This window comes from Spinacia oleracea, chromosome 2 (assembly GCF_020520425.1).
Source record: "Spinacia oleracea cultivar Varoflay chromosome 2, BTI_SOV_V1, whole genome shotgun sequence".
NCBI lineage: Eukaryota > Viridiplantae > Streptophyta > Magnoliopsida > Caryophyllales > Amaranthaceae > Spinacia > Spinacia oleracea.
The window spans coordinates 28,171,036-28,182,333 of NC_079488.1; the positions used below are offsets into that span (position 1 = coordinate 28,171,036).

The 11,298-nt window shown below is 32.6% G+C and overlaps 1 long non-coding RNA gene across 5 annotated transcripts; it reads left to right on the forward strand.

Annotated features, from left to right (window-relative positions):
- Positions 1–447: 447 nt before the first annotated feature.
- Positions 448–10,979, forward strand: LOC110805685 (uncharacterized). Of its 5 annotated transcripts, XR_008927645.1 has the most exons (7): positions 448–643; positions 734–793; positions 2,069–3,191; positions 4,219–4,404; positions 6,340–6,416; positions 8,708–9,814; positions 10,694–10,979. It is a non-coding gene; the product is annotated as an uncharacterized lncRNA (long non-coding RNA). The 5 variants fall into 5 exon arrangements; XR_008927643.1 differs by lacking the exon at positions 2,069–3,191; XR_008927647.1 differs by lacking the exons at positions 448–643; positions 734–793 and having other exon boundaries at positions 1,161–3,209.
- The last annotated feature ends 319 nt before the right edge of the window (positions 10,980–11,298 follow it).

The window sequence follows — 11,298 nt, forward strand, 5'->3', positions numbered from 1 at the left end:
GAATCCAAACAACATTTAGATCCTATCCAATAGATATTTAACCCTGTTCTAAGTTTCGCCATGGTTTGAATATCGACAAATCACTACTACAAAAATGGGATAAGAAACCAAACCTATAGTACCACATAAGTCACTTATATGGTTTCTTAGATAAAGAAACCATTTATTTAAAATATATGGTTTCATAGATAAGTAATAAGACAACACACACTAAAGATATTTGGTTTCTTAGATATAATACACTTTTTGTGGGAATCAAAGGTACCATGATTCATATAATATGGTCTCTTAGTATTTTTTCTTTAATTATGATTTTTTTTTTAAAAAATTAGTAGATTTTTTATTCATGCCACGTTTTTCAAGCACTAAACCCATGATTAATTCCACAATCTAATCACCAGCTAACATATTTATTTCTCTTAATTAAAAAAGAAAAAAAAAAACTAAAAAGAATTTCAATCAAAATACAAGAGGTTGGCGCCACCTACACTTCACATTATACCAGTTACTCCGTAACAGAGTACTAACGCCGCGCCGCCGAATCCCCAAACCACAACCAAAACACAAACGTGAACAACGATATTGCCGCCACCACACTTGCTGTAGCGATTCCAGGTCGCCGGAGACGGGGTCCTTCAAATCGGTTGGTATTTTCTCCCTTATTTTCTTTTAGTTTCTGGTTTTTTTGGGAAAGTTGCATAAACCTACAAAACCTCCATCTCCGCCACTACAGGTGTTTTCCGTTCGTCGCAACCACCATCAAACATCCGGTTCTGAAATTGTAGATTTGTAGGTAATATATCTTTCAATCTCTTTCTCCTAATATTAATTCTACAATTTGCTCTTCTACCAAAATTATAAAACTGAATTTGATTTTTAATTTTTTTTCCTAATATTTGTTCATCTTTTTATGATACACAATCAATATGATGTGTAATGTGATATTTTTTTTAATTGATTGTCGTGACTTGGTCCTGTTTTTAAGAACTTATTGATGATTTATACACTAGTAGAAAAATCGTCATGTGCTTCCCTTCAAGTGTGGCTCATTTAGTAAAAGGGCAGCACTTGAGAACACTAAAAAAAAAAAATTACAATTACATATTCATAAGTGCGGGTCATTTTAAAAAAAAACCCGCACTTGAGTCAAGTGCGGGCTTTATACGCAAGTGATGCACGTTTAAAAGAGCAGCCGCACAAAATTTCAGCGGTTCTTTTTTCATTTTTTAATTTCTTCGCTCCTCCTCCTTTCCCTTCTCAGCTTCTTCTCTGGTTCTTCTCTACCAAACCGCCTTACTCTTCATCTCCCTACCACGTCGCCGCTGGTCTTCCTCTTCCTGCCGCGTCGCTCTTCCTTCCCCCACCGCCGCTAACCTCTAATTTTTCGTTAATTAACCATTTTTATGCAAATCAAGGGTTGTTGAACTACTTGTTTGTTGCAATTTTCTTTCTCAATTGCCAGATTTACAAAATTTTTGAACTTTATTTTAGGGTTTTTGTTCTAGTTTTGTTGTTCGTTGATGTGTCAATTAGACAATTTGTCTATTTAATTTCAAAAAATTATACCGTATTGACCTTGTTCTTGTAAAAGTATGGGATTGCATTGTTTATTTGGGAATATCAAGGTTTGTCAATAGAATTGGTTTGTTATAGTGATTCCATTGTAGTTGTTTTCCTTGTATTAGTTAGTTTGACAGATTGTCAGAAATTGAGCTTCATTTAAGCTTAATCTGTACTCAAGTACACGTTCTTGGTTATTCTTTTTGTAAGTTTTACAGAAAAATGATCTATTATTGCAAAACTATTTTGCTTTGAAGTTTAATGATATTTCTTAGGGAATTGGAAGTAACAAATACTTAATTAATTTCTTAGGTAGCACTTGTAACTTGTAAGTGAAACTGTATTTTGTAAGTTCTACCTACGCAGATTGCTTTACTTAGATGAGCAATAGGAGCCATAGGGCTGGATGAAGAGTACCAGCTTCTATCAGAATGAGTAAAAAGACTTCCAGCAGAACCATTAAGGTGTTTTCGATTTTGTTCTCTAAAGCTGTGTCTACTGTTTGTAGATTCAGAAAAATACAAGAGTTTCTGCTGGAAGAGATTAGAATGTGATGGAGATTGCTTTCATAGCATCTTGTAGATGCCAAGATTCAACCCTTGCTTTTGCTATGAGTCATTTGTTTACAGTTAGTCTGTACTATGTAGTCATTTTTGTAAGGGTGTGTAGTTTTGGTGTTTTTCGTTAAGTTGGCGCAGCTGTTGTTGCTTGCTCTCTCTCCGTAATTTTTTTTTGTTGTTGTTGCTTGTACTCCTGCCTTTTTTGTTTTTGCTAATGTGGACTGCTCTCAAAGATGTATCACCGTTCTTATGTTTTTTTATCGCTAATATTGCTAGCCTGTTAATATTCTCTTATCATCGTAAATACCAAGGTTTTTACATGATCTTTGTAGTGAAGCTAATGCCATAGTAGAGATATAGTTGACTTCTCATCCAAACACTTGATTTCATTAAAAGATTGCAGAGATGTGGATGTGGATGGTTCTCTTCCTTTTAGTATGAGTTCATAATAGGTTTAACGTTTTCACTTTTCTGCATTCATAATTTCTCCACAAAAGAAAGACAGAAACACTAGTAGAAAAATCGACATGTGCTTCCCTTCAAGTGCGGCTCATATAGTAAATTGGCAGCACTTGTGATCACTAAAACAAAACATTTTCACAAGTGCGGGTCATTTTAGAAAAGTAGCAGCACTTGAGTTTAAGTGCGGGCTTTAAAACTCAAGTGAGGGCTCATTTCACAAGTGCCGCACAAAACTTTTCTAAATATACAATTAAAAAAAACAAATTTCTAAAATTAACGAAGCTTCATTTTCGCTCTCCCCAATTTTCTCCCTCTTCACCTTCGTTTTCTCTCTCCTCTGCGGTCGCCGTTTCTTCTTCACCGCCGAATCTCTCCGCCATTGCGTAGTTTCTCATTGATGTTGGGGGGTTGATTGTTGTAGTAGCTTCACCCTCTATCTCACTTGTCTTTGCGATCTCCCTCGTCTCCAGTCACTGCGCTCTCCCTCGTCTCCAGTCTGTACCGCCGCCGCCAACGGTGGTCCTGAATCCACCACCAACTAGGCAGAGATGAAGAATAGACCAGAAGATTCGAGTCACCCTAATTTGAAGAAATCGTTCAACTATTCAGGTGAATTAAGTTGCCCATGTAATTCCTCTATCTCTCTTTGTGATTTAACCTACGTTTTAGTTTCAATTCATCTGTAGAATTCAATTCCAATTCATCTGTAGATTTCCCAGTTATCAAATTCACTAATTTCTGCTTAATTATTCAATAAATTATCAATCGAATTTCTATTGTTCTAAAGAACTGAAATTTCTTATTCAGTACCAATATAAAGAATTGGGTTTTTATTTTTTTAATTTCTTATAATTATTTGTGCAGATTATACTGTGTTTAAATTTAATTATCTTTTCTTTCTTGAAAATTAGGTGATTGTAATTTACTTCACATTAAATTATGAATAATTATTTATCGAGTAGCAATTAAAATGCTCGTTGAACTTAATTGGCAGTGTAATACTCCTAGCAGGTTTCCCCAATTGAATTGATTCATTCTTAGGAAGCAGAAAGTTCATTTGTTAAGGAAAACAAATTGTGATTATAATTATGATAGGTAGTCTAAGTTGGAGGGAGGCAATGAAACTCTGTGATGTTGATTGTGACCTTGGCCTTAGAAATAAGATTGCAATCTAATACTAATAGTTAGTTATGAAAGCTTTTATGTAATAGGTGATTAACAGTCTGCAAGTATTTACTCTCATTTAGTAATATGGTTAATGGCCTATGTTTAGCTTTGATGTCATTATGTGTTCAAGGGGCGACTTGTATACTCTGGTAAATGCAAGGGACACGAATCAAAATCAATTTGGAATTTCATCTTCCCAGCTGAACTTGTCCATTTTTTCTAGTGCCATATTATGATTGTCAGTTGTCATGATTTTATACTTAAGAGTAATATTTCAATTCAAAACCCATATGCGTCTTTAAATTTTATTTTGGGGACGCTTCTAACTGTTTTACACTAGTTTCTGTCCGGACTAGTGATGTTATTTACTGCTCTGCTTACTGCTGTTATTGTTTACTGCTGCTGCATACTGTACGCACTCTAATCTGAACTGTTGTTGCTGCTGTTGTGCATCACTTTATGCAACTAGTGTGGGTGTTTAGGGCCGAAGTGTGTTGGGTTTAATCGGGTGGGGTCTGCATCAGCTGCTACAACAACATTTTTGGCTCTTTGAGTGAGTCGAGTGAGCACGTTTAATGCTAACGCATACAATCAGATGGGTTCTGCATCTGCTCTACATCACCGTCTTTGGCTCTTGGAGTGACAAAGTTGAGAGGTAATTTTAATTAGTTATTGACTTTTTGGCATTTGATAGATTTTTTCTTCTGCATTTAGCAATTATACTTTGAAATGGATGCATAATTAACACTCAGTATGTGAGTAACAATAGAATATTCAGTAGTAGTCGAGAAATATATGCTCCGGGAGTGTGTTAATCTCTTACTGACTTGCTGTTGATGTATATTTTTTTTCGGGATTGTACATGAAAACATTTGTTGACCTTTGCTTACTATTTATGTGTCAAATAGGCACCGAGTTGCATTGGTGGCTTAAGGAATTATTACCGTGAATCATGTAAATTGAGGTTGTCGTTGTGCATTGCTTAGTTTGTGGCTCTTAAGTAACCATGTTATTAATCTAATTACTATTGTTAATTTGGAATTTAGCACTATAGGGGTAATGGAAATTCCATGTTCCAATGACAAATAAATGTGATTTTATGCCTGAATGGACTTTTGCTCATTCAATTTGATTGTTGGTGTTTGCTTTGCGATTCAGCCAGGTTGCCGATTTTCACCAATTGTCGGCTTTTGCCTTAGTTGCAAGTTATATTTGAGAATGAGTCTTTGAAATATTAAACAAAGTCTAATGAACATGTAAAAGGTTTAAAATACTTATTTAAGTTCATTAGTTGAAAGTTAGGAACGAAATAAGCCATTTTAGTCTAACTATAACGAATAAAGGAGCCTTAAATGTACATAACATGACCAAAGTAGGTGATAATGAGTCTTTCAAACAAAAAAAACTAAGTGTATTAAGCATGTAAAACGTTTTAAATACTTATTTAAGTTCACTAGTTTAAAGTTGATACCAAAATAAACCATTTTAGGCAAAATGTCGCCTATAATGATCAAACGAGCCTTAAATGTGTATAACTTGACTAAATTAGGTGAGAATTAGTATTTGAACTTAAAACTAAGTATATTTGACATGTAAAAGGTTTAAAATACTTATTTAAGTTCATTAGTTGAAAATTAGGACCAAAATAAACCATTTTAGTCAAAATGTGATATATAATGATCAAACGAGCCTTAAAGGTGTATAACTTGACCCAAGTAGGTGAGAATGAATCTTAGAAACATTAAAGTAAGTCTAATAAACATGTAAAGGGTTTAAAATTCTTATTTATATTCATCAGTTCAAAATTGGGAGCGAAATAAGCCATTTTAGTGAAATACGACCTATAATAAACAAACTAGCCTAAAATGTGAATAACTTGTCCAAAGTAGGTGAGATTTAGGCTTAGAAACTTTAAAATAAGCCTAATAAACTTGTAAATGGTTTTTAATACTTATTTAGGTTCATTAGTTCAAAGTTGGGACTAAAATAAGCCATTTTAGTGAAAATATGGCCTATAATGATCAAATAAGCCTTAAATGTGTATAACTGGACCAAAGTAGGAGAATGAGTATTTTAAAATTAAAACTAAGTATATTTTAAAATGGTTTCAAATACTTATTTAAGTTCATTAGTTGCAACTTAGGAGCAAAATAAGTCATTTTAGTTAAAATATGAACTATAATGAACAAACGAGCCTTAAATGTGCATAACATGACCAAAGTAGGTGAGAATGAGTATTTGAACATAAAAATAACTATATTTGACATGTAAAAGGTTTAAAATACTTATTTAATTTCATTAGTTGAAAATTAGGACCGAAATTAGTTTAAAACGAGTAGGTTTGAGATGGCCATTGAGTAAATGATGAGCCTAATGTGAAGTTTATGATCAATAACATTGGATCTTACAAGTCAAGATGCATACAATATTATGCAAGGTAGATGTTTCCAACCAGTTATCTTATTTCGTAAAACGCAAAGCATGCATGTTCAATAAATTGAAAAAGTTCCAACTTGACACTTCTGTTTTTTTTAATGTACTTTGCTTTTGGTTGGTAACATCTTACTCTTTTTTCTCACGGGTTCTATAGGTGTTTGCACGACATCTTCGCTATTTAGTAAATATGAAGATGGGGACATCGTGAATAAGTTACAAGAGATGTATGAGGTATATGGAATTTATCTATATCTATTTAGGTAAAAGCTTTAGAATATCTATTTAGATTCATTCGTTAAGAGTTAAGAGCGAAAACGACAATTTTAGTCAAAATAATGACATATAACAATCAAACGACCCTTAAATGTGCATAACTTGACCAAATTAGGTAATAATGAGAATTATAAACATAAACCTAAGTATATTAAACATGTAAAAGGTTTAGAATATCTATTTAAATTCATTAGTTAAGAGCTAGGAGCAAAAACGACAATTTTAGTCAAAATATGACATATAACGATTAAACGACCCTTGCATGTGTATAACTTGACCAAACTAAGTAAGAATGAGACTTAGAAACATAAAACCAAGTATGTGAAACATGTATATGGTTTCAAATACCTTTTTAGGTTCATTAGTTAAGAGTTAGGAAAGAAAACGACAATTTTAGTCAAAATATGACATATAACGATCAAACGACCCTTAAATGTGCATAACTTGACCAAACTAGGTAAGAGTTAGACTTAGAAACTTAAAACCACATATTTTAAACATTTATATGGTTTGGAATACCTTTTTAGGTTCATTAGTTAAGAGTTAGGAGCGAAAACGATAATTTTAGTCAAAATATGACATATAAGGATCAAACGACCCTTAAATGTGCATTACTTGACCAAAATAGGTAAGAATGAGACTTAGAAACATAAAACCAAGCATGTTAAACATGTATATGGTTTAAAATACCTTTTTAGGTCCATTAGTTAAGAATTAGGAGCGAAAACGACAATTTTAGTCAAAATATAACATATAAGGATCAAAAGACCCTTAAATGTGCATAACTTGAACAAAATAGGAAAGAATGAGACTTGGAAACATAAAAACAAGTATGTTAACCATGTATATGGCTTTAAATACCTTTTTAGGTTCATTAGTTAAGAGTTAGGAGCGAAAACGACAATTTTAGTCAAAATATGACATATAACGATCAAACGACCCTTAAATGTGCATAACTTGAACAAACTAGGTAAGAGTTAGACTTAGAAACTTAAAACCATATATTCTAAACATTTATATGGTTTGGAATACCTTTTTAGGTTCATTAGTTAAGAGTTAGGAGCGAAAACGATAATTTTAGTCAAAATATGACATATAAGGATCAAACGACCCTTAAATGTGCATTACTTGACCAAAATAGGTAAGAATGAGACTTAGAAACATAAAACCAAGCATGTTAAACATGTATATGGTTTAAAATACCTTTTTAGGTCCATTAGTTAAGAATTAGGAGCAAAAACGACAATTTTAGTCAAAATATAACATATAAGGATCAAAAGACCCTTAAATGTGCATAACTTGACCAAAATAGGTAAGAATGAGACTTAGAAACATAAAAACAAGTAAGTTAACCATGTATATGGCTTCAAATACCTTTTTAGGTTCATTAGTTAAGAGTTAGGAGCGAAAACGACAATTTTAGTCAAAATATGACATATAACGATCAAACGACCCTTAAATATGCATTACTTGACCAAACTAGGTAAGAATGAGACTTAGAAACGTAAAACCAAGTATTTTAAACAATTATATGGTTTGGAATACCTTTTTAGGTTCATTAGTTAAAAGTTAGGAGCAAAAACGACAATGTTAGTAAAATTATTACATATAACGATCAAACGACCCTTAATTGTGCATAACTTGACCAAATTAGGTAATAATGAGACTTATAAATATAAAAACAATATGTTAAACATGTAAAAGTTTTAGAATATCTATATAGGTTCATTAGTTAAGAGTTTGGATCGAAAACGACAATTTTATTCTTTATTTCATTGGTATGAGAAAATTAAGTCTTACTTTATTTTACGATACAATATTTATAATATAACTAACTAAAGTATATATATATATTTTTTTAGGAAAAATTGATATTATCAGTCCCAACTATGGCCGATTTACTTTAAAAGGTCTCAACTTTTGATTATCTCATAGTGGTCCCAACTATAGAGAGTCCTTTCCAAAAATGGTCCCTTAGTTAAAATTAAGTGCTAAATAACTTAATTAAGACTCATATCTCTCGTGCAATAACCATATTTTTTAATTAAATGAAGTAAATAGAATAGTATGATATGCTTAAATCAACTTAATTAACAGTTTAATAAACTAAAGGACCATTCTGGGAAAACACACCTTAAAGTTGAGACCACTCTAGAATAATCAAAAGTTGGGACCTTTAAAAGTGAAGTGACCATAGTTGGGACTGTCAATATCAATTTTTCCATTTTTTTATTGTCGATCTTCGTAAGGTACTCAAAAATTCGAGGGAGGAGCCTTTCACGATTGAAGAGATAAATGAAGTTCGAGAAAAGTTGGCAAACTTCATTTCTAGTGATTGTCTTTGATATTTTCTTGTAGTGAATTTTAGTATTGTTTTTGATATTTCCTTGTAATGAATTTTAGGTTACGGATGCTAGTTTTTTATGACTGTTATGTAATCAAGTTTTCAACTGTACAATTTAATTATCTATATAATTGGGTACTTTTTTATATGATGTATGGAGGTTAACTAGTGGCGTGGTCCAATTATATAAAATATGTGGCATGAAAATAGGATATATAACAAATACGGCTCGTTTATAGGCTCGTATATATATATATCACAAGTGCGGACTCATTCCCAAAATTGGCAGCACAAAAGTTGTCAAGTGCGGGCTCATTTACAAAATTGTCAACACAAAGTTTATCAAGTGCGGGCTCATTTTAAAAATTGGCAGCACAAAAGTTGTCAAGTGCGGGCACATTTAAAAAATTGGCAGCACAAAGTTTGTCAAGTGCGGGCACGTATTCGAAAATTGGCAGCACAAACTTTGTCAAGTGCGGGCACGTATTCGAAAATTGGCAGCACAAAGTTGTCAAGTGCGGGCACATTTTCTAAATTGGCAGCACAAAAATAGTTTTGTGCGGGCTCATATATTGGCAGTACTTGAGAAATGGCAAGTGCGGGCAGGCCATGTGCTGCACATGTAAAAGCCCGCACTAAACCCTTTAAAATGAGCCCGCACTTGAGGTTTTTTCCTCTAGTGAAATATCTTGATCACCGAGGCAATTAGAAACGAAAACAACTTGCTTTAGATAAAGTTTGAGTCTGTTTGTTCAATGCCTTCACGTGAAACTAATTGATGTCCTCCTTTCTTTCTTATTCATTCGGTGGAAAGTACTATACGGAGCAGGGTCAACAATACATGGTATATAATTTTATATTTTATATTATTTTTAGAATCTGGCTGATATGATTATTTCTTTAACAGGTCCCCAAACTTCTATTGCACATAAATTTTCCCCAGCGTTTGATATGCTATTTGGATTGATGAAAAACTTAAGCTCCTACAGGATCCACACCAAGTTCTTGAAAGGTAATAGTATCTGCAATCTAAGGCTTGTGGTGTTCACTTTATTTTCGTGATGATGACATTGACATGTATATTGATGGTTTTTGGTAATATTTTTCTGTTGCTGATGCTAAACATTGATGCAAAGACTTAGATTGATTGACTATGGATTAAGGGGACGAGATAATGAAAATATTGACAACATGATATGTGACTGCCATGTTGTTGCTTAACCCCTTTAACTATTTGTCAAACTCCCTAAAACTCGAATAACTAAAATAAATTGTTTCCATTTGATAGGATGGTGGATTAGGTGTCACTCCTCTACCAGACTTTCTAGTGAATCTAGTTACTTTTATTCGAAGTATTTTAGAAATGAAGATCTCGAAAAGGTTTATTAGTTGTAATTTAGGAGTGGGATGAGTCAACTTAGTCAAAATATGACGTATATTGATTAAATGAACTTTAAATGTGCATAACTTGACCAAAGTAGGTGAGAATGAGTTTTAAAAACATTAAAATAAGTTTAATGAACATGTATAGGGTTTCGAATACTTATTTAGAATCACTGGTTAAAAATTAGGAGCGAAAAAAGTCACTTTAGACCAAAGTCTGACCTATTATGATCAAACGAGCCTTAAATGTGAATAATTTAACCAAAGTAGGTGAGAATGAGTTTTAGAATATTTAAAAAGAGTCTATTAAACATGTAAAGGGTTTAAAATATTTATTTAAGTTCATTAGTTGAAAATTAGGAGCGAAATAAGCGACTTTTATTATTATGCGGTTCATTATTAATGTTCATTATTTCATTGTTAGGAGCACAAACTTACTTTATTATACGATACAATATTTGTAATATAACTAAAGTACATATATTTTTTGATGATCGATCTTCTTCAGGTATTCGAAAATCCAAAGGAGATGCCCTTCACCACTGAGGAGATAGATTAAGTTCGAGACAAATTGATAAACTTCATTACTAGTTATTGTCTTTGTTATTTTGAACTTTTTTTTTTCTTGTAAAGAATCTTAGGTTATGAATGCTCGTTTTTCAATTGATTATAACATAACCGACGTTCAGATTAATATTTATATACTATTTAATTTAATTATCTATATAATTGGATACTTTTTTTAGTGATGTATGGAGGTTAATTAGTGGCGTGGTTGTATTGAATAATATATGTAGCAGGGAATCGATAATATAAAAAATTTCTAGATCAAGTGTGGCTCATTTATAGGCCAAGTGCGGCTCCTTTATAGGCCAAGTGCGGCTCATTTTTATGCTTGTTTTGCCCATTTCTATGTCAAGTGCGGGCTTATTTTCAATATTGGCAGCACCAAATATGTCAAGTGCGGGCTCATTTTCAAAATTGGCAGCACCAAATATATTAAGTACGGGCTCATGTTCTAAAATTGGCAGCACAAAATATGTCAAGTGCGGGCTCATTTTCTAAATTGGCAGCACTTGAAACATCAAGTGCTGCCAATATTTTGGCAGCACT